The sequence below is a fragment of the Pristiophorus japonicus genome, unplaced genomic scaffold (assembly GCF_044704955.1).
Source record: "Pristiophorus japonicus isolate sPriJap1 unplaced genomic scaffold, sPriJap1.hap1 HAP1_SCAFFOLD_477, whole genome shotgun sequence".
NCBI lineage: Eukaryota > Metazoa > Chordata > Chondrichthyes > Pristiophoridae > Pristiophorus > Pristiophorus japonicus.
The window spans coordinates 278,251-303,631 of record NW_027254382.1 but is presented as its reverse complement, the minus strand read 5'-3'; the positions used below and the strand labels follow the sequence as shown (position 1 = coordinate 303,631).

The 25,381-nt window shown below is 44.6% G+C and overlaps 1 non-coding gene across 1 annotated transcript; it reads left to right on the top strand.

The window, feature by feature from the left end:
* Positions 1 to 20,316: 20,316 nt before the first annotated feature.
* Positions 20,317 to 20,399, top strand: trnal-uaa (transfer RNA leucine (anticodon UAA)). The gene has a single exon. It is a non-coding gene; the product is annotated as a tRNA-Leu (tRNA).
* Positions 20,400 to 25,381: the final 4,982 nt, after the last annotated feature.

Genomic DNA, 25,381 nt, shown 5'->3' with positions numbered 1-25,381 from the left:
GCCAAACTGATCCTGAGATTGATGAAATAACGTCCCACACCTTTCAACACTGACATTTTTTTCTCGTTTTTATTAATCTGCAATATTCACGATACATCCGTATAAAAAAATCGCAAAAATCAGTCAAAGTTGCTACAGTGATTCAGCCTGACTATCCCTCGAGATGACGAAGGCATCTGTGCATGCTGTTGGTGCGTGCAAATTTTTGGGTATGTGTGTGTGTGTGTCTCTGTGTCTGTCTATCTCTATATATGTCTCTGTGTATGTGCAACTGTCTATGGAAATCATCACCATGAATTTGCTATGTCCTGGAACTTATAAAAAAGGCTTGCGGAAAATAATACGGTTGTGAACTTTTGTATCGGCTTTGGTTCAGTGGCAGCATCCTCGATTGAATCAGGAGTGTGTGTGGTCAAATCGCACTCCTGAGACTTGAGCATATCATCTTGGCTAACACTCAAGTGCAGCACTTGGGGAATTTTGCAATGTTGAAGCTGTTGACTTTCGAATGAAATTTTAAATTGAAGCTCCATCTGCACCCTCGGGTGGATATGAAAGGTCCCAGAGCATTACTCGAAACAGAATAGGAGAGTTGCCCCCGTATCAATATTACTAAAAATGTTCGTAAATGCTCACTAAAAGCCGATGTGCATGCGTTTGTATGTGGGATTGGGGCTGAAGCCCAGATTCTCACAGAGATCGTTTCGAGGCTCGCACAGGACCAGGATAGCCGAGTGGCTGAGGTGTTGGCCTTACAAATCAATGGGGTTTTTCCCGCGTGGGTTCGTACCCCACTCCTGATATCTCTTTAATTTAACACATATTTCCTCCCATTCTGATCAGTAGTGCCCGATTTTCATCGGTTGAATCAACGATTTTCTGTAACTGTGTGACACTCTGAACCGATAATGAAATGAAATTTTGAAATATATCTGTGTCGCTCGGTCTCTGCCTCTCTCTCTCTTCAGAGAGTTGTGTATGTGTTTGTATGTTTGAGTCTTTGTCTCTCTCAGTCTGACTCACTCTGTCTGTCCCTGTTTCTCCATTTGTCTCTGTCTCTGAATCTGGATCTTTCTCACGGTGTCCACGTCTGTTCCAATGGGATTCTCTCAGACTCTTTGTCTGACTGGCTCTCTCTTTGCCATCATTTCGGTTTGTCCATGTCTTTGCCTGTCTCTGTTAGTTCCTGCCTCTAACCTGAAAAGTATTTCCATCATTTTCTGTTTTAGTCTCTATCTCTCTCTCTCTATCTGTCTCTCTCCTTGTCACTGTCTTTATCATTGTCTTTCTCTCACTCTTTCCCTCTCTCTCTTAATAGATCACACACATACATCTCTCTATATGTATGTGTTTGAGTCTTTTGCTCACTCAGTCTGCCTCTTCTTCTCAATCTCACACTTTCTGTCTCTCGTTGTCTCGATCTCGCTGTCTGTATCTCCCTGGTTGTCGGTTTGTATCTGTCTCTCAATGTGTCTGTCGACATCTCATGGTGTCCAGTTCTGTTCACAGCTCGATTCCTGCTCTGATAGAACTCATGCTCATTAGTATCGTGGTGAGTATCCCCGCCTGTTCCGTCGGAGACCGTGGTTCTACTTCCCGACGCGGTGGCAGCATTTACAAAATGTAGAATTGTACTTCTGTTTCTTGGTGTTGATTCATGTTAAAAAGTTCCAGAGCAATACAGAACAGTACAAATACAGGAAGAGGAGATTGCCTCTTCCAGATTTTTAGCAAACGGAGACTTTTTCCGGATTCTGTGGCCGTCTGCTGCACAGAGATGGATGACTGAGTTTTATGTGAGTACCATTTAATGATGCAGCGAGCTAGTAGTCGAGTGGGTCAGACAATAGACAAAAAATCCATCGGGCTTTCTCTGCACAGGTTTGAACTCTGCCGACTATGTTTCTCAGCATATTTCATTCTGTTTCTCAATTTAACCACTTTTCTGCAAAACTGATTCTGAGATAGATGAAGCAAAGTCCCACATCTTTCGATGCAGCCGCTGTTTTCTTTCTTTCATTAATCTGCAGTATTCACGATACATAAGGATAGAAAAACGCAACAACCAGCCACAGTAGCGACAATCACACTGCCTGTCTATCCATCTATTTGTCTAAGGCAACCTGTGTATATCTTCATCTGGGTGTCATTGCACATCAGTCATTGAAAGTTGCATGCAGGTGCAGCAGGCGGTGAAGAAGGCAAATGGCATGTTCGCCTTCATTGCTAGGGGATTTGAGTATAGGAGCAGGGAGGTCTTACTGCAGTTGTACAGGGCCTTGTTGAGGCCACACCTGGAATATTGTGTTCAGTTTTGGTCCCCGAATCTGAGGAAGGACGTCCTTGCTATTGAGGGGTACAGCGAAGGTTCACCAGCATGATTCCCGGGATGGCAGGATTGACATATGAGGAGAGACTGGATCAACTGGGCTGGTATCCACTGGAGTTTAGAAGAATGAGAGGGGATCACACAGAAACATATAAAATTCTGACGAGATTGGACAGCTTAGAGGCTGAAAGAACGTTCTCGTTGCAAGGGAGTATGAGAACAAGGATTACAGTCTAAGAGTAAGGGGTAAGCCATCCAGGACTGAGATGAGGAGAAACTTCTTCACTCAGAGAGTGGTTAACCTGTGAAATTTTCTACTGCAGAAAGTCGTTGAGGCCAGTTCGTTAGATATATTCAAAAGGGAGTTAGATATGGCCCTTACGGCCGAGGAGGCGGGAGCTCGGAGCAGCGCGAGTCCGGGGTCGGCGAGAGGCCTATAAAGGCCAGCGGGAGCTCGGAGCAGTCAGTCGAGTCGAGGAGGCGGGAGCTCGGAGCAGCGCGAGTCCGGGGTCGGCGAGAGGCCTATAAAGGCCAGCGGGAGCTCGGAGCAGTCAGTCGAGGAGGCGGGAGCTCGGAGCAGCGCGAGTCCGGGGTCGGCGAGAGGCCTATAAAGGCCAGCGGGAGCTCGGAGCAGTCAGTCGAGGAGGCGGGAGCTCGGAGCAGCGCGAGTCCGGGGTCGGCGAGAGGCCTATAAAGGCCAGCGGGAGCTCGGAGCAGTCAGTCGAGGAGGCGGGAGCTCGGAGCAGCGCGAGTCCGGGGTCGGTGAGAGGCCTATAAAGGCCAGCGGGAGTCGAGCAGTTCGAGCAGTCAGTCGAGGAGGCGGGAGCTCGGAGCAGCGCGAGTCCGGGGTCGGCGAGAGGCCTATAAAGGCCAGCGGGAGCTCGGAGCAGTCAGTCGAGGAGGCGGGAGCTCGGAGCAGCGCGAGTCCGGGGTCGGCGAGAGGCCTATAAAGGCCAGCGGGAGTCGAGCAGTTCGAGCAGTCAGTCGAGGAGGCGGGAGCTCGGAGCAGCGCGAGTCCGGGGTCGGTGAGAGGCGTACCGGTGCAGCTACAGGGAGAAGGCAAAAAAACAAAGGTGACGTCACAGCCTAGGGGGTAAGTGATTGGCTGGTGATTGGTGAGTAGTTTTTCTTTTTCTTATATTGGTCAGTAACTTTTAACATTGTTATTACCAGTTTAAGTGTATCTAAGGGTTAAGTCATGGCAGGAGAGCTCGGTCGGGTGTTATGCTCCTCCTGTACCATGTGGGAACTCAGGGACACTTCCGGTGTCCCTGACGACTATGTGTGCGGGAAGTGTATCCGCCTCCAGCTCCTGACGGTCCGCGTTACGGAATTGGAGCTGAGGGTGGATTTACTCTGGAGCATCCACGATGCTGAGAATGACGTGAGTATCACGTGTAGTGAGTTGGTCTTACCGCAGGGAAAGGGTCCACAGCCAGATAGGGAATGGAAGACCAGCAGGAAGAGTAGAGCAAGGAAGGTAGTGCAGGGGTCCCCTGCGGTCATCCCCCTGCAAAACAGATACACCGCTTTGGGTACTGTTGAGGGGAATGACTCATCAGGGGAGGGCAGCAGCAGCCAAGTTCATGGCACCGTGGCTGGCTCTGCTGCACAGGAGGGCAAGAAAAAGAGTGGGAGAGCGATAGTGATAGGGGATTCAATTGTGAGGGGAATAGATAGGCGTTTCTGCGGCCGCAACCGAGACTCCAGGATGGTATGTTGCCTCCCTGGTGCAAGGGTCAAGGATGTCTCGGAGCGGGTGCAGGACATTCTGAAATGGGAGGGAGAACAGCCAGTTGTCGTGGTGCACATTGGTACCAACGACATAGGCAAAAAAAGGGATGAGGTCCTACGAAACGAATTTAAGGAGCTAGGAGCTAAATTAAAAAGTAGGACCTCAAAAGTAGTAATCTCGGGATTGCTACCAGTGCCACGTGATAGTCAGAGTAGGAATCGCAGAATAGCGCAGATGAATACGTGGCTTGAGCAGTGGTGCAGCAGGGAGGGATTCAAATTCCTGGGGCATTGGGACCGGTTCTGGGGGAGGTGGGACCAGTACAAACCGGACGGTCTGCACCTGGGCAGGACTGGAACCAATGTCCTCGGGGGAGTGTTTGCTAGTGCTGTTGGGGAGGATTTAAACTAATATGGCAGGGGGATGGGAACCAATGCAGGGAGACAGAGGGAAACAAAAAGGAGCCAAAAGCAAAAGACAGAAAGGAGATGAGGAAAAGTGTAGGGCAGAGAAACCCAAGGCAAAGAACAAAAAGGGCCACTGTACAGCAAAATTCTAAAAGGACAAAGGGTGTTAATAAAACAAGCCTGAAGGCTTTGTGTCTTAATGCAAGGAGTATCCGCAATAAGGTGGATGAATTAATTGTGCAAATAGATGTTAACAAATATGATTTAATTGGGATTACGGAGACGTGGCTCCAGGATGATCAGGGCTGGGAACTCAACATTCAGGGGTATTCAACATTCAGGAAGGATAGAATAAAAGGAAAAGGAGGTGGGGTAGCATTGCTGGTTAAAGAGGAGATTAATGCAATAGTTAGGAAAGACATTAGCTTGGATGATGTGGAATCTATATGGGTAGAGCTGCAGAACACCAAAGGGCAAAAAACGTTAGTAGGAGTTGTGTACAGACCTCCAAACAGTAATAGGGATGTTGGGGAGGGCATCAAACAGGAAATTAGGGGTGCATGCAATAAAGGTGTAGCAGTTATAATGGGTGACTTTAATATGCACATAGATTGGGCTAGCCAAACTGGAAGCAATACGGTGGAGGAGGATTTCCTGGAGTGCATAAGGGATGGTTTTCTAGACCAATATGTTGAGGAACCAACTAGGGGGGAGGCCATCTTAGACTGGGTGTTGTGTAATGAGAGAGGATTAATTAGCAATCTCATTGTGCGAGGCCCCTTGGGGAAGAGTGACCATAATATGGTGGAATTCTGCATTAGGATGGAGAATGAAACAGTAAATTCAGAGACCATGGTCCAAAACTTAAAGAAGGGTAACTTTGAAGGTATGAGGCGAGAATTGGCTAGGATAGATTGGCGAATGATACTTAGGGGGTTGACTGTGGATGGGCAATGGCAGACATTTAGAGACCGCATGGATGAAGTACAACAATTGTACATTCCTGTCTGGCGTAAAAATAAAAAGGGGAAGGTGGCTCAACCGTGGCTATCTAGGGAAATCAGGGATAGTATTAAAGCCAAGGAAGTGGCATACAAATTGGCCAGAAATAGCAGCGAACCTGGGGACTGGGAGAAATTTAGAACTCAGCAGAGGAGGACAAAGGGTTTGATTAGGACAGGGAAAATGGAGTACGAGAAGAAGCTTGCAGGGAACATTAAGGCGGATTGCAAAAGTTTCTATAGGTATGTAAAGAGAAAAAGGTTGGTGAAGACAAACGTAGGTCCCCTGCAGTCAGAATCAGGGGAAGTCATAACGGGGAACAAAGAAATGGCGGATCAATTGAACAAGTACTTTGGTTCGGTATTCACTAAGGAGGATACAAACAACCTTCCGGATATAAAAGGGGTCAGAGGGTCTAGTAAGGAAGAGGAACTGAGGGAAATCTTTATTAGTCGGGAAATTGTGTTGGGGAAATTGATGGGATTGAAGGCAGATAAATCCCCAGGGCCTGATGGCCTGCATCCTAGAGTACTTAAGGAGGTGGCCTTGGAAATAGCGGATGCATTGACAGTCATTTTCCAACATTCCATTGACTCTGGATCAGTTCCTATGGAGTGGAGGGTAGCCAATGTAACCCCACTTTTTAAAAAAGGAGGGAGAGAGAAAACAGGGAATTATAGACCGGTCAGCCTGACCTCAGTAGTGGGTAAAATGATGGAATCAATTATTAAGGATGTCATAGCAGTGCATCTGGAAAATGGTGACATGATAGGTCCAAGTCAGCATGGATTTGTGAAAGGGAAATCATGCTTGACAAATCTTCTGGAATTTTTTGAGGATGTTTCCAGTAAAGTGGACAAAGGAGAACCAGTTGATGTGGTATATTTGGACTTTCAGAAGGCTTTCGACAAGGTCCCACACAAGAGATTAATGTGCAAAGTTAAAGCACATGGGATTGGGGGTAGTGTGCTGACGTGGATTGAGAACTGGTTGTCAGACAGGAAGCAAAGAGTAGGAGTAAACGGGTACTTTTCAGAATGGCAGGCAGTGACTAGTGGAGTGCCGCAAGGTTCTGTGCTGGGGCCCCAGCTGTTTACATTGTACATTAATGATTTAGACGAGGGAATTAAATGCAGTATCTCCAAATTTGCGGATGATACTAAGTTGGGTGGCAGTGTGAGCTGCGAGGAGGATGCTATTAGGCTGCAGAGTGACTTGGATAGGTTAGGTGAGTGGGCAAATGCATGGCAGATGAAGTATAATGTGGATAAATGTGAGGTTATCCACTTTGGTGGTAAAAACAGAGAGACAGACTATTATCTGAATGGTGACAGATTAGGAAAAGGGAAGGTGCAACGAGACCTGGGTGTCATGGTACATCAGTCATTGAAGGTTGGCATGCAGGTACAGCAGGCGGTTAAGAAAGCAAATGGCATGTTGGCCTTCATAGCGAGGGGATTTGAATACAGGGGCAGGGAGGTGTTGCTACAGTTGTACAGGGCCTTGGTGAGGCCACACCTGGAGTATTGTGTACAGTTTTGGTCTCCTAACTTGAGGAAGGACATTCTTGCTATTGAGGGAGTGCAGCGAAGGTTCACCAGACTGATTCCCGGGATGGTGGGACTGACCTATCAAGAAAGATTGGATCAATTGGGCTTGTATTCACTGGAGTTCAGAAGAATGAGAGGGGACCTCATAGAAACGTTTAAAATTCTGACGGGTTTAGACAGGTTAGATGCAGAAAGAATGTTCCCAATGTTGGGGAAGTCCAGAACCAGGGGTCACAGTCTGAGGATAAGGGGTAAGCCATTTAGGACCGAGATGAGGAGAAACTTCTTCACCCAGAGAGTGGTGAACCTGTGGAATTCTCTACCACAGAAAGTAGTTGAGGCCAATTCACTAAATATATTCAAAAGGGAGTTAGATGAAGTCCTTACTACTCGGGGGATCAAGGGTTATGGCGAGAAAGCAGGAAGGGGGTACTGAAGTTTCATGTTCAGCCATGAACTCATTGAATGGCGGTGCAGGCTAGAAGGGCTGAATGGCCTGCTCCTGCACCTATTTTCTATGTTTCTATGTTTCTAAAGCGATCAAGGGGTATGGAGAGAAAGCAGGAAAGGGGTACTGAGGTTGAATGATCAGCCATGATCGAAGGGCCGAATGGCATATTCCTGCACCTAATTGCTCTGTCACTATCTTTCTATGTTGATACGTGTAAAGTTTTGGTTATTGTGTGTGCGTGTGTCTGTGTATGTCTATCTGTATGTATGTCTCTGTGTATGTGCAACTGTCTGTTGAAATCATCACCATGAATTTGGTATGTTTTGGAACTTTTTAAAAATCTTGGGGAAAATAATACGGTTGTGAACATTGGTATCGGTTTTGGTACAGTGGCTCCATTCTCGACTGAATCAGGAGGTTGTGTGTATAAGTCCCACTCCTGAGACTTGAACACATCATCTTGGATGACACTCAAATGCAGTATTTGGGGAATGTTGCATTGTTGAAGCTGTTGACCATCGGCTGAAATTTTAAATTGAAGCTCCATCTGCACCCTCGGGTGGATGTGAAAGTTCCCAGAGCCTTAGTCGAAAAAGCATCGGAGAGCTGCGCCCGTGTCAATATTACGAAAAATGTTCGTAAATGCTCCCTGAAATCCAATGTCTCTGTGTGTCGCTGTGGGGGTGGAGCTAAAGCCCAGATTCTCACGGAAGCAGAGTCCAACCACTGACAGGATCAAGACCAGGATGGCCGAATGGTAAAGGTGTTGGACTTGAGATGTAATGGGTTTATTGCCCCGTGGGTTCAAACCCAACTCCTGGTAATTCTTCAATTAAACAGAGTTTTTTCCCATCCTGCTCAGTGATACCCGATTTTCATCTGCTGAATCTCCAATTTTCTGTAACTCTGTGACACTCTGAGCCGATAATGAAATGAAATTGTCAAATGTATCAGTGTCGCTCTCTCTCTTTAGAGAGCTGTGTTTGTGTTTGTGTGTTTGAGTCTTTGTCTCTCTCAGTCTCCCTCTCTGACCCACTCTGTCTGTCCCTGTTTATCTGTTTGTCTATGTCTCTCAATCTGTCTCTTTCTCACGATGTCTAGTTCTGTTGCAATGGGATTCTCTCAGACTCTCTGTCTGACTGTCTCTCTCTGTGTCATTATCTCTGTCTGTCCATGTCTTTGCCTGTCTCTGTTCGTCCCTGTCTCTAACCTGATAAGTATTTCCATTATTTTCTGTTTTTGTCTCTATGTCTCTCTCTCTATCTGTCTTTCTCTCTATCTGTCGCCCTCTTTGTCTCTCTCTTTGTCCCTGTCCTTTTCTCTGTTTCTCAATGTGTCTGTCACTTTCTCACGGTGTCCAGTTCTGTTCGAATAGGATTCTCTCAGTCTCTCTGTCTGACTGTCTCTCTCTTTCCCATCATCTCTGTCTGTCTATGTTTCTGCCTATCTGTCTCTCTTTGCCTGTCGCTGGTAATTCCTGTCTCTAACCTGCTGAGTATTTCCATCATTTTCTGTTTATATATTTGCCTCTCTCTCGATCTGTCGCTCTCTCTCCATCTGTCTCTCTCCTTGTCACTGTCTTTATCACTGTCTTTCTTTCACTCTTTCCCTCTCTCTCTTTATTGATCACACACACACATCTCTGTAAATGGAGGTGTTTGAGTCTTTTTCTCAGAGTCTGCCTGACTTTTCAGTCTCACCCTTTCTGTCTCTCGTTGTCTCTCTCTCTCGCTATCTGTCTCTCCCTGTTTGTCTCTGTCTCTCAATGTGTCTGCAGACTTCTGTTCACAGCTCGATAACTGCTCTGACACAACCTGTACCCTCGTCCGTATAGTGGTGAGTATCGCCGCCTGTTACGTGGGAGAACTGGATTTAATTCCCCAACAGAAAAGCAGCTTTTTCAAAATGTCGAATTTTACTTCTGTTTCTTGGTATAGATTCATGTTAAAAAGTTTCAGAGCAATATAGAACAGTAAAGATACAGCAAGAGGAGATTGCCTCTGCCAGATTTTTTGCAAACGGAGACTTTTTCAGGATTCTGTGGCCGTCTGCTGCACAGAGATGGATGACTGAGTTTTATCTGAGTAACATTTAAAGTGCCAGAGACGCAGTAGTTGTGGCCGAGTGGTTAACGCGACGGTCGAGAAATCCTTTTGGTTTTCCCCGCGCTGGAACGAAACCTGCCGGCTCCGATTCTCAGCATTTTTCATTCCATTTTACAATTTAACCAGGTTTTTGCAAAACTGATCCTGAGAAAGGCAGAAGAACGTTCCACCCCTTTCAACACTGACCATCTATTTCACATTTTTATGCAATATCTCAATATCTGCAATATTCAAGATACATACGGATAGAAAAACGCAATAATCAGCCAAAGTAGCGACAGTGACCCTGCCTGTCTATCCATCTATTTGTCTAAGGCAACCTGTGTATATCTTCATCTGGGTGTCATGGTACATCAGTCATTGAAAGTTGGTGTGCTGGTGCAGAAGGCGATAAAGAAGGAAAATGGCATGTTCGCCTTCATAGCTAGGGGATTTGAGTATAGGAGCAGGGAGGTCTTACTGCAGTTGTACAGGGCCTTGGTGAGGCCACACCTGGAATATTGTGTTCAGTTTTGGTCTCCAAATCTGAGGAAGGACGTCCTTGCTATTGAGGGAGCACAGCGAAGGTTCACCAGCATGATTCCCGGAATGGCAGGACTGACATATGAGGAGAGACTGGATCAACTGTACTGGTATCCACTGGAGATAAGAAGAATGAGAGGGGATCTTATAGAAACATATAAAATTCTGACAAGATTGGACAGCTTAGAGGCTGGAAGAATGTTTCCGTTGCTCTGGTGTTCGAGACCAAGGATCATAGTGTAAGAATAAGGTGTAAGCGATTTAGGACCGAGATGAGGAGAAACTTCTTCACTCAGAGAGTGGATAACCTGTGAAATTTTCTACCGCAGAATGTCGTTGAGGCCAGTTCGTTAGATATATTCAAAGGGGCCCTTACGGCTAAAGGGATCAAGGGGTATGGAGAGAAAGCAGGAAAGCGGTACTTAGGTTGAATGATGAGCCATGATCTTATTGAATGGTGGTGCAGGCTCGAAGGGCCGAATGGCATATTCCTGCACAAAATGTCTATTTTTCTATGTGTCTATGTTGATATGTGTATATCTTTGGTTATTCTGCGTACGTGTGTCTGTGTTGTCTATATGTATGTATGTCTCTGTATGTGCAACTCTCTATGGAAATCATCACCATGAATTTGGTACGTCCTGGTACTTTTTAAAAAACTTGAGGAAAATAATACGGTTGTGATCTTTGATATCGGTTTTGGTTCAGTGGCTCCATTCTCGACTGAATCAGGAGGTTGTGTGTGTAAGTCCCATTCCTGAGACTTGAACACATCATCTTGCCTGACACTCAAATGCAGTACTTGGGGAATGTTGCATTGTTGACGCCAATGACCATCGGCTGAAATTTTAAATTGAAGCTCCATCTGCACCCTAGGGTGGATGTGAAAGTTCCCAGAGCCTTTGTCGAAAAAGAATAGGAGAGTTGCGCCCGTGTCAATATTAAAAAATATGTTCGTAAATGCTCCCTGAATTCCGATGTGTCTGTGTGTCGCTGTGGGGATGGAGCTGATGCCCAGATTCTCACAGGCAGAGTCCAACCTCTGACAGGATCAGGATCAGGAAGGCCGAGTGGTAAAGGCGTTGGATTTAAGATTTAATGGGTTTATACCCGCGTGGGTTTGAACCACACTCCTGGTAATTCCTTAATTAAACGTAGATTTTTGCCATCCTGCTCAGTGATACCCGATTCTCATCTGCTGAATCTGCAATTTTCTGTAACGATATGACACCCTGAGCCGATAATGAAATGAAATTGTGAAATGTATCTGTGTCGCTCGGTCTCTGCCGCTCTCTCTCTTCAGAGAGCTGTGTTTGTATTTGTGTGTTTGAGTCTTTGTCTCCCTCAGTCTGCCTCTCTCTGACACTCTCTGTCTGACTGTCTCTCTCTGTCACATTATCTCTGTCTGTCCATGATTTTGCCTGTCTCTGTTAGTCCCTGACTCTAATCTAATAAGTATTTCCATTATTTTCTGTTTTTGTCTCTATGTCACGCTCTATCTATCTGTCTTTCTCTCTATCTGTCTCCCTCTTTGTCCCTCTCTTTGTCCCTGTCCTTTTCTCTGTCATTCCATCGCTAATTGCCTCCCTCTCTTTATGGAGCACGCAAATACATCTCTGTGTATGTCTGTGTTAGAGTCTTTTTCTCATTCAGTCTGATCCTCCCTTTCAGACTCAAACTTTATGTTTCCCTTTGTCTCTATCTCACTGTCTGTCTCTCCCTGTTTCCCTGTTTGTCTCAGGTTCTCAATGTGTCTGTCTGTTTCTCACCGTGTCCAGTTCTGTTCGAATGAGATTCTCTCAGTCTCTTTGTCTGACTGTCTCACTCGTTCCCATCATCTCTGTCTCTCTATGTTTCTGCCTGTCTGTCTCTCTTTGCCTGTCGCTGGTAGTTCCTGTCTCTAACTTGCTGAGTATTTCCATCATTTTCTGTTTATATCTTTGTCTCTCTCTCTATCTGTCGCTCTCTCTCTATCTGTCTCTCAAATTGTCACTGTCTTTATCACTGTCTTTCTCTCACTCTTTCCCTCTGTTTTTATAGATCACACACACACATCTCTGTATATGTAGGTGTTTGAGTCTTTTTCTCGCTGTCTCTGACTGACTTTTCAGTCTCACCCTTTCTGTCTCTCGTTGTCTCTCTCTCACTGTCTGTCTATCCCTCTTTGTTGGTTTGTGTCTGTCGATCAATGTGTCTGTCGACTTCTGTTCACAGCTTGATTACTGCTCTGACGCAATCCGTTCCCTCGTCCGTATAATGGTGATTATGCCCTCCCTGGTACGCGGGAGAACCGGGTTCAATTTCCTGATGGAAAAGCAGCTTTATGAAATAATCGAATTGTTCTTCTGTTTCTTGGAAAAGATTAATATTAAAAAGTTCCAGAGCAATATAGAACAATAAAAATACGGCAAGAGGAGATTGCCTCTTCCAGATTTTTTGCAACGGAGACTTTTTCAGGATTTTGTGGCCGTCTGCTGCACAGAGATGGATGACTGAGTTTTTTCTGAGGAACACTTAAAGTGCCAGAGACGCAGTAGTTTTGCCGAGTGGTTAAAGAGATGGTCTGGAAATCCTTTCGGTTTTCTGCGCATTGGTTCGAAAACTGCCGACTACAATTCACAGCATTTTTCATTCCATTTTACAATTTAACCAGGTTTTTGCAAAATGGATCCTGAGATAGGCGGAATAATGTCCCACACATTTCAACACTGACACCTATTTCTCATTTTTATTAATCTGCAATATTCATGATGCATACGGATAGAAAAACGCAAAAATCAGCCAAAGTAGCGAAAGTGATTCAGCCTGTCTATCCCTCTGTATGTCTAAGGCATGTCTGTTGGTGCATGTATATTTTTGTTATGTGTGTGGGTGTTTTTGTCTCTGCGTCTGTCGTTCTGTATATATGTCTCTGTGTATGTGCAACTGTCTGTGCAAATCATCAGCATGAATTTGGTATGTGCTGAAACCTTTTAAAAAGACTTGGGGAAAATAATACGGTTGTGAACTTTGGTATCGGTTTTGGTTCAGTGGCAGTATCCTCGACTGAAAAACGCAAAAGACAGCCAAAGTTGCAACAGTGACCCTGCCTGTCTATCCATCTATTTGTCTCAGGCAATCTTTGTATTTCTTGATCTGGGTGTCATGATACATCAGTCATTGATTGTTGGTCTGCAGGTGCAACAAGCGGTGAAGAAGGCAAATGGCATGTTCCCCTTCATAGCTAGGGGATATGAGTACAGGAGCACGGAGGTCTTACTGCAGTTGTACAGGGCCTCCGTGAGGCCACAGCTGGAATATTGTGTTCAGTTTTGGTCTCCGAATCTGAGGAAGGATGTCCTTGCTATTGAGGGAGTACAGCGAAAGTTCACCAGCTTGAATCCCGGGATGGCAGGACTGACATATGAGGAGAGACTCGATGATTTGGGCTGGTATCCACTGGAGTTTCGAAGAATGAGAGGAGATTTCAAAGAAACATGTAAAATTCTGACGAGATTGGACAGCATAGAGGCTGGAAAAATGTTCTCGCTGCTGGGGAGTTCGAGTCCAAGGATCACAGTCTTTGAGTAAGGGGTAAACCATTTAGAAACGAGATGAGGAGAAACGTTTTCACTCAGAGAGTGGTTAACCTGTGAAATGTTCTACTGCAGAAAGTCGTTGTGGCCAGTTCGTTAGATATTTTCAAAAGGGAGTTAGATATTGCCCTTACGGCTAAAGGGATGAAGGGGTATGGATAGAAAGCAGGAAAGGGGTACTGAGGTTGAATGATCAGCCATGATGTTATTGAATGGTGGTGCAAGCTCGAAGGGCCGAATGGCATAATCCTGCACCTAATTTCTATGTTTCTATATTTCTATGTTGATGCGTGTATACTTTTGGTTATTTTATGTTTGTGTGTCTCTGTGTATGTCTATCTGTATGTTTATCTCTGTGTATGTGCAACTGTCTGTGGAAATCATCACCATGAATTTGGTGCGTCCTGGAACTTTTAAAACAACTTGGGGAAAATAATGCGGTTGTGAAATTGAAGCTCCGGATGTACACTCGGATGGATGTGAAAGGTCACAGAGCATGACTCGAAAAAGAATAGGAGAGTTGCCCCCGTGTCAATATCACTAAAAATGTTCGAAAATGCTCCCTGAAACCCTCTGTGTCTGTGTGTGTCTGTGGGGGTGGAGTTGAAGCCCAAATTCTGACAGAGACAATGCCCGTTTCTGCCAGGACCAGGATGACCGAGTGGTTAAGGTGTTGGACTTAAGATCCAATGGAATTATAACTGCGAGGGTTCGAACCCCACAACTGGTAATTGCTTAATTAAACAGAGATTACTTCCCATGCTGCTCAGTGATACCCGATTTTCATCTGTTGCATTTGCATGTTTCGGTGACACTCTGAGCAGATAATGAAATGTATCTGTGTCGCTCAGTCTCTGCCTCTCTCTCTCTATCTATCGAGAGCTGTGCATGTGTTTGAGTCTTTGTCTCTCTTGGTCTGCCACTTGTCCAGTTCTGTTCCAAAGGGATTCTCTCAGACTCTCTCTCTTTCCCATCATCTCTGTCTGTGTTGGTCCCTGTCTCTAACCTGATGAGTCATTCCATCATTTTCTGTTTTTGTTTCTATATCTCTCTCTCTATCTGTCTTTCTCTCTATCTGTCTCCCTTTTTGTTCTGTCTTTTTCTTGTCATTCCATCACTATTTGCCTCCCTCCCTTTATGGAGCACGCAAACACATCTCTGTGCATGTAAGTATTTGAGTGTGTGTCTCATTCAGTCTGACCCTCCCTCTGAGTCTAAAACTTTCTGTCTCTATCTCGCTGTCTCTCTCTCTCCCTGTTTCCCTGTTTGTCTCTGGTTCTCAACGTGTCTGTCTCTTTCTCACGGTGTCCAGTTCTGTTCGAATGGGATTCTCTCAATCTCATTTTCTGACTGTCTCTCTCTTTCTCATCATCTCTGTCTGTCTATGCCTCTGCCTATCTGTATCTCTTTGCCTATCGCGGTTAGTTCCTGTCTCTAACCTGCTGAGTATTTCCATCATTGTCTGTTTATATCTTTGTCTCTCTCTCTATCTGTCTCTCTCCTTGTCACTGTCATTAACACTGTCTTTGTCTCACTATGTCCCTCTCTCTCTTTATAGAGCACACACACATAACCCTGTATATGTATGTGTTTGAGTCTTTTTCTCACTGCATCTGCCTCTCCTTCTGAGTCTCACACTTTCTGTCTCTCGTTGTCTCTATCACGTTGTCTGTCTCTCCCTGTTTGTCGGTTTGCCTCTGTCTCTCAATGTGTCTCTCTACTTCTCATGGAGTCCAGTTCTCTTCACAGCTCGATTCCTCCTCTAACCAAACCCAAATTCGTTGGTTTAGTGCTCAGTATCCCGGCCTGTTATGCAGATGACAGGGTTTCAATTCCCCAACGGGCCGGAAGCTTTTTCAAAATGCAGGATTTTACTTCTGTTTCTTGGGAAAGATTCATCTTAAAAAGTTCCAGTGCAATACAGAACAGTAAAAATACAGGAAGAGGAGATTTTTTCAGAATTCTGTGTCATCTGCTGCAGATGGTGGATGACTGAGTTTTATCTGAGTAACATTTGAAAATATGACGAGTAGTCGTGGCCGAGAGGTTACAGCGATGGGCGAGAAAATCCATCGTATTTTCCCCCTGCAGGTCGAATCCTGCCGACAACGATTCTCAGCATTTTTCGTTCCATTTCACAATTTAACCAGGTCTCTGCAAAACTCATCCTGAGATAGATGGAATAAAGTCCCACACCTTTCAAAACTGTCATTTTTTAAATAATTTTTATTAAACTGCAATATTCACAATATTTACGAATAGAAAAACGCAAAAATAAGCCAAAGTTGCGACAGTGATTCAGCCTGTCTATCCCTCTATATGTCTAAGACATCTGTGCATGACCGTTGCTGCGAGTATATTTTTGCTTATGTGTGTGTGTGTCTGTGTCTGTCTATCTGTATATATATATATATATATATCTGTGTATGTGCAACTGTCTGTATAAATCATCACCATGAATTTGGTATGTCATGGAACTTTTTAAAAAACTTGAGGAAAATAATACGGTTGTGAATTTTGGTATCGGCTTTGGTTCAGTGGGGGTAATCTCGACTGAATCAAGAGTTTGTGTGTTTAAGTCGCACTCCTGAGACTTGAGCAGATAATCTTGGCAGACACTCAAGTGCAGTACTTGGGGAATTTTGCATTGTTGAAGCTGTTGACTTTCGGAAGAAATGTGAAATTAAAGCTCCATCTGCACCCTCGGGTGGATCACAGCATTACTCGAAAAAGAATAGGAGAGTTGCCACCTTGTCAATATTACTAAAAATGTTCATAAATGCTCACTGAAACCCGATGTGTATGTGTGTGTCTGTGAGGTGGAGTTGAAGCCCAGATTCTCACAGAGACAGAATCGAAACACTGGAAGGACCAGGATGGCCAAGTGGTTAAGGCGTTGGCCTTAAAATTCAATGGGATTTTCCCACGAGGGTTCGTACTCAAATCTCTTTAATTTATCACTGATTTCCTCCCATGCTGATCAGTGATACCCGATTTTTATCTGTTGAATCAACAATTTTCTGCAACTCTGTGACACTCTGAGCCAATCAGGAAATGAAATTGTGAAATGTATCTGTGTATCTCAGTCTCTGCCTTTCTGTCTTTAGAGAGCTGTGCATGTGTTTGTGTGCTTGAGTCCGAGTCTGACTCACTCTGTTTGTGCCTGTTTCTCTGTTTGTCTCTGTCTCTCAATCTGTCTCTGTCTCACGGTGCCCACGTCTGTTCCAATGGGATTCTCTCAGACGCTCTGTCTGACTGTCACTCTCTTTCCCATCATCTCTGCCCATGTCCTTGCCTGTCTCACTTTGTCCCTGTCTCTAACCTGATGAGTTTTTTCATCATTTTCTGTTTTAGCAACATTGAAACATGGAAAATATCTGCAGGAGTAGGCCATTAGGCCCTTCGAGCCTGCGCCGCCATTCAATATGTTCATGGCTGATCATTCCTTCAGTTCCCCTTTCATGCTTTCTCTCCATACCCCTTCACCCCCTTATTCGTAAGGGCCATATCTAACTCCCTCTTGAATATATCCAATGAACTGGCATCCACAACTCTCTGCGCAGGGAATTCCGCAGGTCAACAACTCTGTGAGTGAAGAAGTTTCTCCTCATCTCAGTGCTAAATGGCCTAACCCTTATCCTAAGACTATGTCCCGTGGTTCTGGACCTCCCCAATATCGAGAACATCCTTCCCGCATTTAACCTGTACAGTCCCGTCAGAATCTTATATATTTCTATGAGATCCCCTCTCATCATTCTAACCGCCAGTGAATAAAGGCCCAGTTGATCCAATCTCTCCTCATATGACAGTCCTGCCATCCCTGGAATCAGTCTGTTGACAATATCGGACCGAGTCAGCATGGATTTATGAAAGGGAAATCATGCTTGATGAATTTTCTGGAATTTTTTGAGGATGTAACGAGTAGAGTGGACAAGGGAGAAACAGTGGATGTCGTGTATTTGGACTTTCAATAGGCTTTTGAAAGGTCCCGCACAAGAGATTGGTGCACAAAGTCCAAGCGCATGGCATTGGGATTAATGTACTGACGTGAATAGAGAACTGTTTGGCAACTGGTTTGCTGCACTCCCTAAATAGCAAGAAGGTCCTTCCTCAAACTAAGAGACCAAAACTGAACACAATATACCAGTTCTGGCCTCACTAAGGCCTTGTACAACTGCAGTAAGGTCTCCCTGCTCCTATATTCAAATCCCCTAGCTATGAGGGCCAGCATACCATTTGCCTTCTTTACCGCCTGCTGTGCCTGCGTGCCCGCTTTCAGTGACTGATGTACCATGACACCCAGGTCTCGTTGCACCTCCCCTTTTTCTAGTCTGCCGCCATTCAGATAATATTCTGCCTTCGTGTTTTTGCCCCCAAAATGGATAACCTCACATTTATCCACATTATACTGCATCTACCATATATTTGCCCACTCACCTAATCTGTCCAAGTCACCCTGCAGCCTCTTAGCATCCTCCTCACAGCTCGCACCGCCACCCAGTTTAGTGTCATCCGCAAACTTGGAGATATTACACTCTATTCCTTCAACCAAATCGTTAATGTATATTTTAAAGAGCTGGGGTCCCAGCACTGAGCCGTGCGGCAACCCACTAGGAACTGCCTGCCATTCTGAAAAGGACCTGTTTATCCCGAGTCTCTGCTTCCTGTCTGCCAACCAGTTCTCTACCACGTCAGTACATTAATCCCAATACCATGCGCTTGGATTTTGTGCACCAATCTCTTGTGCGGGACCTTGTCAAAAGCCTACTGAAAGTCCAAATACACCACATCCGCTGGTTCTCCCTTGTCCACTCTACTCGTTACATCCTCAAGATTCGTCAAGCATGATTTCCCTTTCATAAATCTATGCTGAATCGGTCCGATCCTGTCACTGCTTTCCAAATGGGCTGCTATTTCATCCTTAATGATTGATTCCAACATTTTCCCCACTACTGATGTCAGGCTAACCGGTCTAGAATTACCCGCTTTCTCTCTCCCTCATTTTTTAAAAAGTGCCATCACATTAGCTACCCTCCAGTCCATAGGAACTGATCCAGAGTTGATAGATTGTTGGAAAATGATCACCAATGCATCCACTATTTCTAGGGCCACTTCCTTAAGTACTCTGGGATGCAGACTATCAGGACCCATGGATTTATCAGGCTTTAATTCCATCAATTTCCCGAACACAATTTCCCGCCAATAAGGATATATGTCAGTTCCTCATTCTCACTAGACTCACAGTCCTCTAGTACATTTGGAAGGTTTTTTGTATCTTCCTTTGTAAAGACAGAACCGAATTATTGTCTCTATCTCTCTCTATATCTGTCTTTCTCTCTATCTGTCTCCCTCTTTGTCTCTCTCTTTGTCCCTGTCTTTGTCTCTGTCATTCCATTAATATTTGCCTCCCTCTCTTTATGGAGCACACAAACACATCTCTGTGTATGTATGTGTTTGAGTCTTTCTGTCATTCAGTCTGACCCTCCCTCTCAGTCTCAAAGTTTCTGTCTCTCTTTGTCTCTATCTCGCTGTCTGTCTCTCCATGTTTCCTTGTCTCTCAACTTATCTGCCTCTTTCTCACGATGTCCAGTTCTGTTCCAATGGGATTCTCTCAGTCTCTCTGTCTGACAGTCTTTCTCATTCCCATCATCTCTGTATGTCCATGTCTCTACCTGTCTCTCTCTTTGCCTGTCTCTGTTAGTTCTTTCTCTAACCTGCTCAGTATTTCCATCATTTTCTGTTTATATCTCTGTCTATCTCTCTATCTGCCGCTCACTCTTTCTCTGTCTCTCTCTTTGTCACTGTCTTTGTCACTGTCTTTCTCTCACTCTTTCCCTCGCTCTCTTTATAGAGCACACACACACACATCTCTGTCTATCTCTCTATCTGCCGCTCACTCTTTCTCTGTCTCTCTCTTTGTCACTGTGTGTGTGTTTGAGTCTTTTTCTCACTCAGTCTGCCTCTCCTTCTCAGTCTCATACTTTCTGTCTCACGTTGTCTCTATTTCGCTGTCTCTCTCTCCCTGTTTGTCGGTTTGCCTCTGTCTCTCAATGTGCCTGTCGACTTCTCATGGTGTCTAGTTCTGTTCACAGCTCGATTCCTGCTCTGACAAAGCAAAAACCCGTCAGTTCCTCGTTAGTGTATTAGTTAGTATCCCTCCCTGTCATGTGCGAGGTCGGGCTTCAATTCCCCGACGAGGATGGAGCTTTTTTAAAATGTTGAATATTACTTCGATATGTCCTGGAACGTTGTAAAAAGACTTGGGGAAAGTAATACGGATGTGAGCTTTGGTATCGGCTTTGGTTCAGTGGCAGCATTCTCGATTGAATCAGGAGGTTGTGTGTGTAAGTCCCACTCCTGAGACTTGAGCATATCATCTTGGCTGACACTCAAATGCAGTACTTGGGAAATTTTGCATTGTTGAAGCTGTTGACTTTCGGATGAAATGTTAAATTGAAGCTCCGTCTGCACCCTCGGGTGGATGTGAAAGTTCCCAGAGCATTACTCGAAAAAGAATAGGAGAGTTGCCCCTGTGTCAATATTACTATAAATATTTGAAAATGCTCATTGAAAACCTGTGTCTGTGAGAGTGGAGCTGCAGCCCAGATTCTCACAGAGAAAAAATCCGAATACTGACAAAACCAGGATGGCCGAGTGGTTGAGGCGTTGGACGTAAAATCCAATGGGTGTATAGCTGCGTGGGTTCGAACCCCACTCCTGGTAAATCTTCAAATTCAAACCGATTTCTTCCCATCCTGTTCAGTTATACCTCAATATATTCTGTTGAATCTGCACATGTCGATAACTTTATAACGTTCTCAACTGACAAAGAAATGGGATTATGCAATGTTTCTGTGCCTCTCACTCTCTGTCTTAAGAGTGCTCTTTATGTGTTTGTGTTTGAGTCTGACTCACTCTGTCTGAGGAGTCACAAGCTGAATTTAGGGAGGTAAATTAACAAATTGGATCCCAAAGGTAGCAATTTCAGGATAGCTACCACTACCACCTGCTAGTCAGAGTAGGAATCGCAGGGTAGCTCAGATGAATGTGTGGTGCAGAAGGGAGGGATTAAATTTCCTGGGGGAGCTGGGACCAGTGCAAACCGGACGCTTTGCACCTGGGCAGAACCAATGTCCACAGGGGAGAGTTTTCTCGTGTTGTTGGGGAGGGGTTAAACTAATATGGCAGTGGGATGGGAAACTTTGCAGGGAGACAGAGGGAAGTAAAATGGGGGCTGAAAAGTAAAGGTGGAGGGCATAGAAACCCAAGGCAAAAACCAAAAAGGGCCACATTGCAGGCAAATTCTAAAGGGACAAGGTGTGTTAAGATAACAAGCCTGGAGGCACTGTGCCTCAATGCGAGGAGTATTCGTAATAAGGTGGACAAATTAACTGCACAGGCATCAATTAATGAATATGATGTAATTGACATCACGGAGAAATGGCTCCTGCGTGAGGAAGGCTAGGAACGCAACATCCACGGAGATTCACCATTCAGGAAGGATAGACAGAAAGGAAAAGGAGGTGGGGTGGCATTGCTGATTGAAGAGGAAATTAACGCAATAGTAAGGAAGGACATTTGCGTGGATTCTGTGTGGGTGGAGCTGCGGAATATCAAAGGGAAGAAAACGCTAGTGGGAGTTGTGTATCACCAAACAATCGTAGTGAGTTTGGGAACAGCATCAAACAAGAAAGTAGGGATGTGTGCAACATAGGTACAGAAGTTATCATGGGAGACTTTAATCTACATATAGATTGGGCTAACCAAACTGGTCGCAATACGGTGGACGAGGATTTGCTGGAGTGTATTCGGGATGGTTTACACGACCAATATGTCGAGGAGCCATCTAGAAGGCTGGCCATCCTCGACTGGTTGATGTGTAATGAGAAAAGACTAATTAGCAATCTTGTTGTGCGAGGCCCCTTGGGGAAGAGTAACCACAATAAGATAGAATTCTTTATTAAGGTGGAGAGTGAAACAATTAATTCTGAGACTGGGGTCCTGAACTTAAGGAAAGATAACTTCGATGGTATGAGACATGAATTGGCTAGAATAGACTGGGAAATGATACTTAAATTGTTGACGGCAGATAGGCAATGGAAAACATTTAAAATCACATGGATGAACTTCAACAATTGGACATCCCTGTCTGGAGTAAAAATAAAACGGGAAAGGTGGCTCAACCGTGACTAATAAGAGAAATTAAGAATAGCGTTAAATCCAAGGAAGAGGCATATAAATTGGTCAGAAAAAGTATCAACCCGAGGACGGGGAGAAATTTAGAATTCAGCAGAGGAGGATAAAGGGATTAATTCGGAGGGGGAAAATAGAGTATGAGAGGAAGCTTGCTGGGCACATAAAAGCTTCTATAGATATGTGAAGAGAAAAAGATTAGTGAAGGCAAACGTAGGTCCCTTGCAGTCAGATTCAGGTGAATTTATAATGGGGAACAAAGAAATGGTAGACCAGTTGAACAAATACTTTGGCTCTGCATTCACGAAGGGAGACACGCATAACCTTCTGGAAATAGTATGTGACCGAGGGGCTAGTGAGAAGGAGGAACTGAAGGAAATCCTTATTTGTGGGAAATTATGTTCGGAAAATTGATGGGACTAAAGGCCGATAAATCCCCGGGGCCTGATGGTCTGCATCCCAGAGTACTTAAGGAAGTGTCCAAGAAATAGTGGATGCATTGGTTATCATTTTCTAACAGTCCATCGACTCTAGATCAGTTCATATGGACTGGAGGGTAGCGAATGTAACACCACATTTTGAAAAATGAGGGAGAGAGAAAACAGGTAATTACAGACCAGTTAGCCTGACATCAGTGGTGGGGAAAATGTTGGAATGAATTATTAAAGATGACATAGCAGCACATTTGGAAAGCACAAACAGGATCGGTCCAAATCAGCATGGATTTATGAAAGGGAAATCATGCTTGACAAATCTTTGAGAATTTTGTGAGGATGTAACTAGTAGAGCGGACAAGGGAGAAGCAATGGATGTGGTCTAGTGTGACTTTCAAAAGACTTTTGACAAGGTCCCACACAAGAGGTTGGTGTGCAAAATTGAAGCACATGGCATTGGATGTAATGTATTGATGTGGATAGAGAACTGGTTGACAGAGTCGGGATAAACGGATCCTTTTCACAATGGCAGGCAGTGACTAGTTGGGTGCCGCAGGGCTCAGTGCTGGGACCCCAGCAATTTACAATATACATCAATGATTTAGATGAAGGAAGTGTGTATAATATCTCCAATTTTGAAGATGATAATATGCTGGATGGCGGTGTGACATGTGAGGAGGATGCTAAGAGGCTGCAGGGTGAATTAGACAGGTCAGGTGAGTGGACAATTGCGTGGCAGATGTCGTGTAATAACGATAAATGTGAGGTTATGCACTTTGGTGGCAAAAGCACGAAGGCAGAATATTATCTGAATCGCGGCAGATTAGGCAAAGGGGAAGTGCATCGAGATCTGGGTGTCATGCAACATCAGTCATTGAAGGTTGGCATGCAGGTGCAGCAGACAGAAAGAAGGCAAATAGCATGTTGGTCCCATATCTTGGGGATTTGAATATAGCAGCAGGGAGGTCTTGCTGCAGCTTTACAGGGCCTTGGTGAGGCCTCACCTGCAATACTGTGTTCAGTTTTGTTCTAATCTGAGGAAGGACGTTCTTGCTATTGAGGGAGTGCAGCGAAGGTTCACCAGACTGATTTCCGGGATGGCAGGACTGACATATGAGTATGATATGATCGATTGGGCCTGTATTCACTGGAGTTAAGAAGAATGAGAGGGAACCTCAGAAACACTCTGACGGGACTGGGAAAATAAGATGAAGGTAGAATGTTCCCGATATTGGGGAAGTCCAGAACCAGTGGTCACAGTCTAAGGACAAGGAATAAGCCATTTAGGACCGAGATGAGGAGAAACTTCTTCACTCAGAGAGTTGTTAACCTGTGGAATTCTATTCCGCAGAACGTTGTTGATGCCAGTTCATCAGATATATTCAAGAGGGAGTTGGATATGGCCCTTAAGGTAAAGGGATGAAAGGGTATGGAGCGAAAGCAGGAAAGGGGTACTGAGGTGAATGATCAGCCATGATCTTATTGAATGTTGGTGTAGGCTTGAAGGGGCGAATGGCCTATTACTGCAACCTTTTTCTATGTTTCTATGTTTCTATGTTTCAGGGTGAATGCATCTAATGGCCGAGTGTGCTGTGCCATTTCTTTCAATTGGGTACTATTTATTGAACCTGTAACTCGCCCGGTTTGTATCTGATCCATATTGTGACTCACCTGACCAATCATCCATCTCCCATAGGCGTGACATGTATCTATTTTCCTGTCCTCGGCATCGTCCTCTCAATTCCTGCTTATTTTGCTCGTTAATTGTTCGTGCATGGCCTTCCAATACGGATACACCCTGTAGCATTTTTTTGGATGTTTTAGATCCTAACTCTGAAGATTCTATCCCAATCCTGGCCTGTTTCCTGATTAGTACCTCCGTTGTTCCCCTCAAATTATCTACACGTGCCTGGATCGCCTGCATATATGGTGCATCTACTAGAGATGCCCCTGTAAAATTAATACGTCATTCGCTGTAAATCTCCTCTGTCTTCCTTCTTTGTGTCTCAGCTTCTTGTGTTACTCCCTTGCTCCTGATGTGTCACTAGCTATTCTCAGGATTGTGTCTAGCAATCGTATTTACAACGCTTTAGTCTTGTGGCTAATTTTTTCTGTCAGGTATAGGGCTGATTAATTTATGCTCACAGGTAACATTTCATGCTGCACATTGTCAAATAACAACATTACTTCTGTTCCAGGTTTAACTACCACGCAATTTCCCAAGGTTAATTCCCCTGGTTTACAATATTCAGGTAACATTTTTTACACACTTATCTTATGGCTTCAAGACAAACGCTTCTGACACTTAGATGCCGCCCTCTAGAGGCTGCTTTACGTAGTTGTTGTACCCTCCGCTGTGGTTAAATGCTTCTGGGCCCCCTAGGGGCGGCCTTGTAGCTTGTCCTTGTAGAATCGGAAGGACGGTGATGATCACGTTTACATTCTGTTGATAAAACACATCCTGGATATTCCAGGTTTTAATTAGAGTCCTACCATTTCCATTTCAACCGGATTTTCCTTTCACTAGCCACTGTATTGGTTCTGCAATTGCTGTGGTTAGGCACAAAATTCCGACAATAGCTAACGAACCCCAGTACCTTACAAACCCCTCAGACTGGTTTTGGTCGTGGCATAATCCTAATGTCCTCCTTCCTGTCATTGGACATGGTCCGAGTTCCTTGGGATATTTCGTGTCCCAGGTACTGTACCACAGCTTGTCCGATTTGTGCCTTTTTGGGATTTACTTTAAATCCTGCTTTCCGTTATCTCAAATGTATTTTTCATAACTAGAACAGAGTCTAGCACGGAGGCTTTGATAGCTGCTTTCCGTTATCTCAAATGTTCCAGTTTCAAAGCCTTTACGTCTCAGTTTCTATGGTTCTTCAACCACTGTATCTTAAGTCACAAGTTCAACTTATATTTTCCTTTGTTCTAAACTGTTAAGCCTGCCATTTTAACATTTAATTTTTTTCAAAATTCATTTTACACTTTCGCAGATAGCTCCCCACTTGCCCAGGAGTTTGACCTGATCCCTGAAGGTATTTCTACATTGTTTCCAAACATGATAGTTTTACTTAT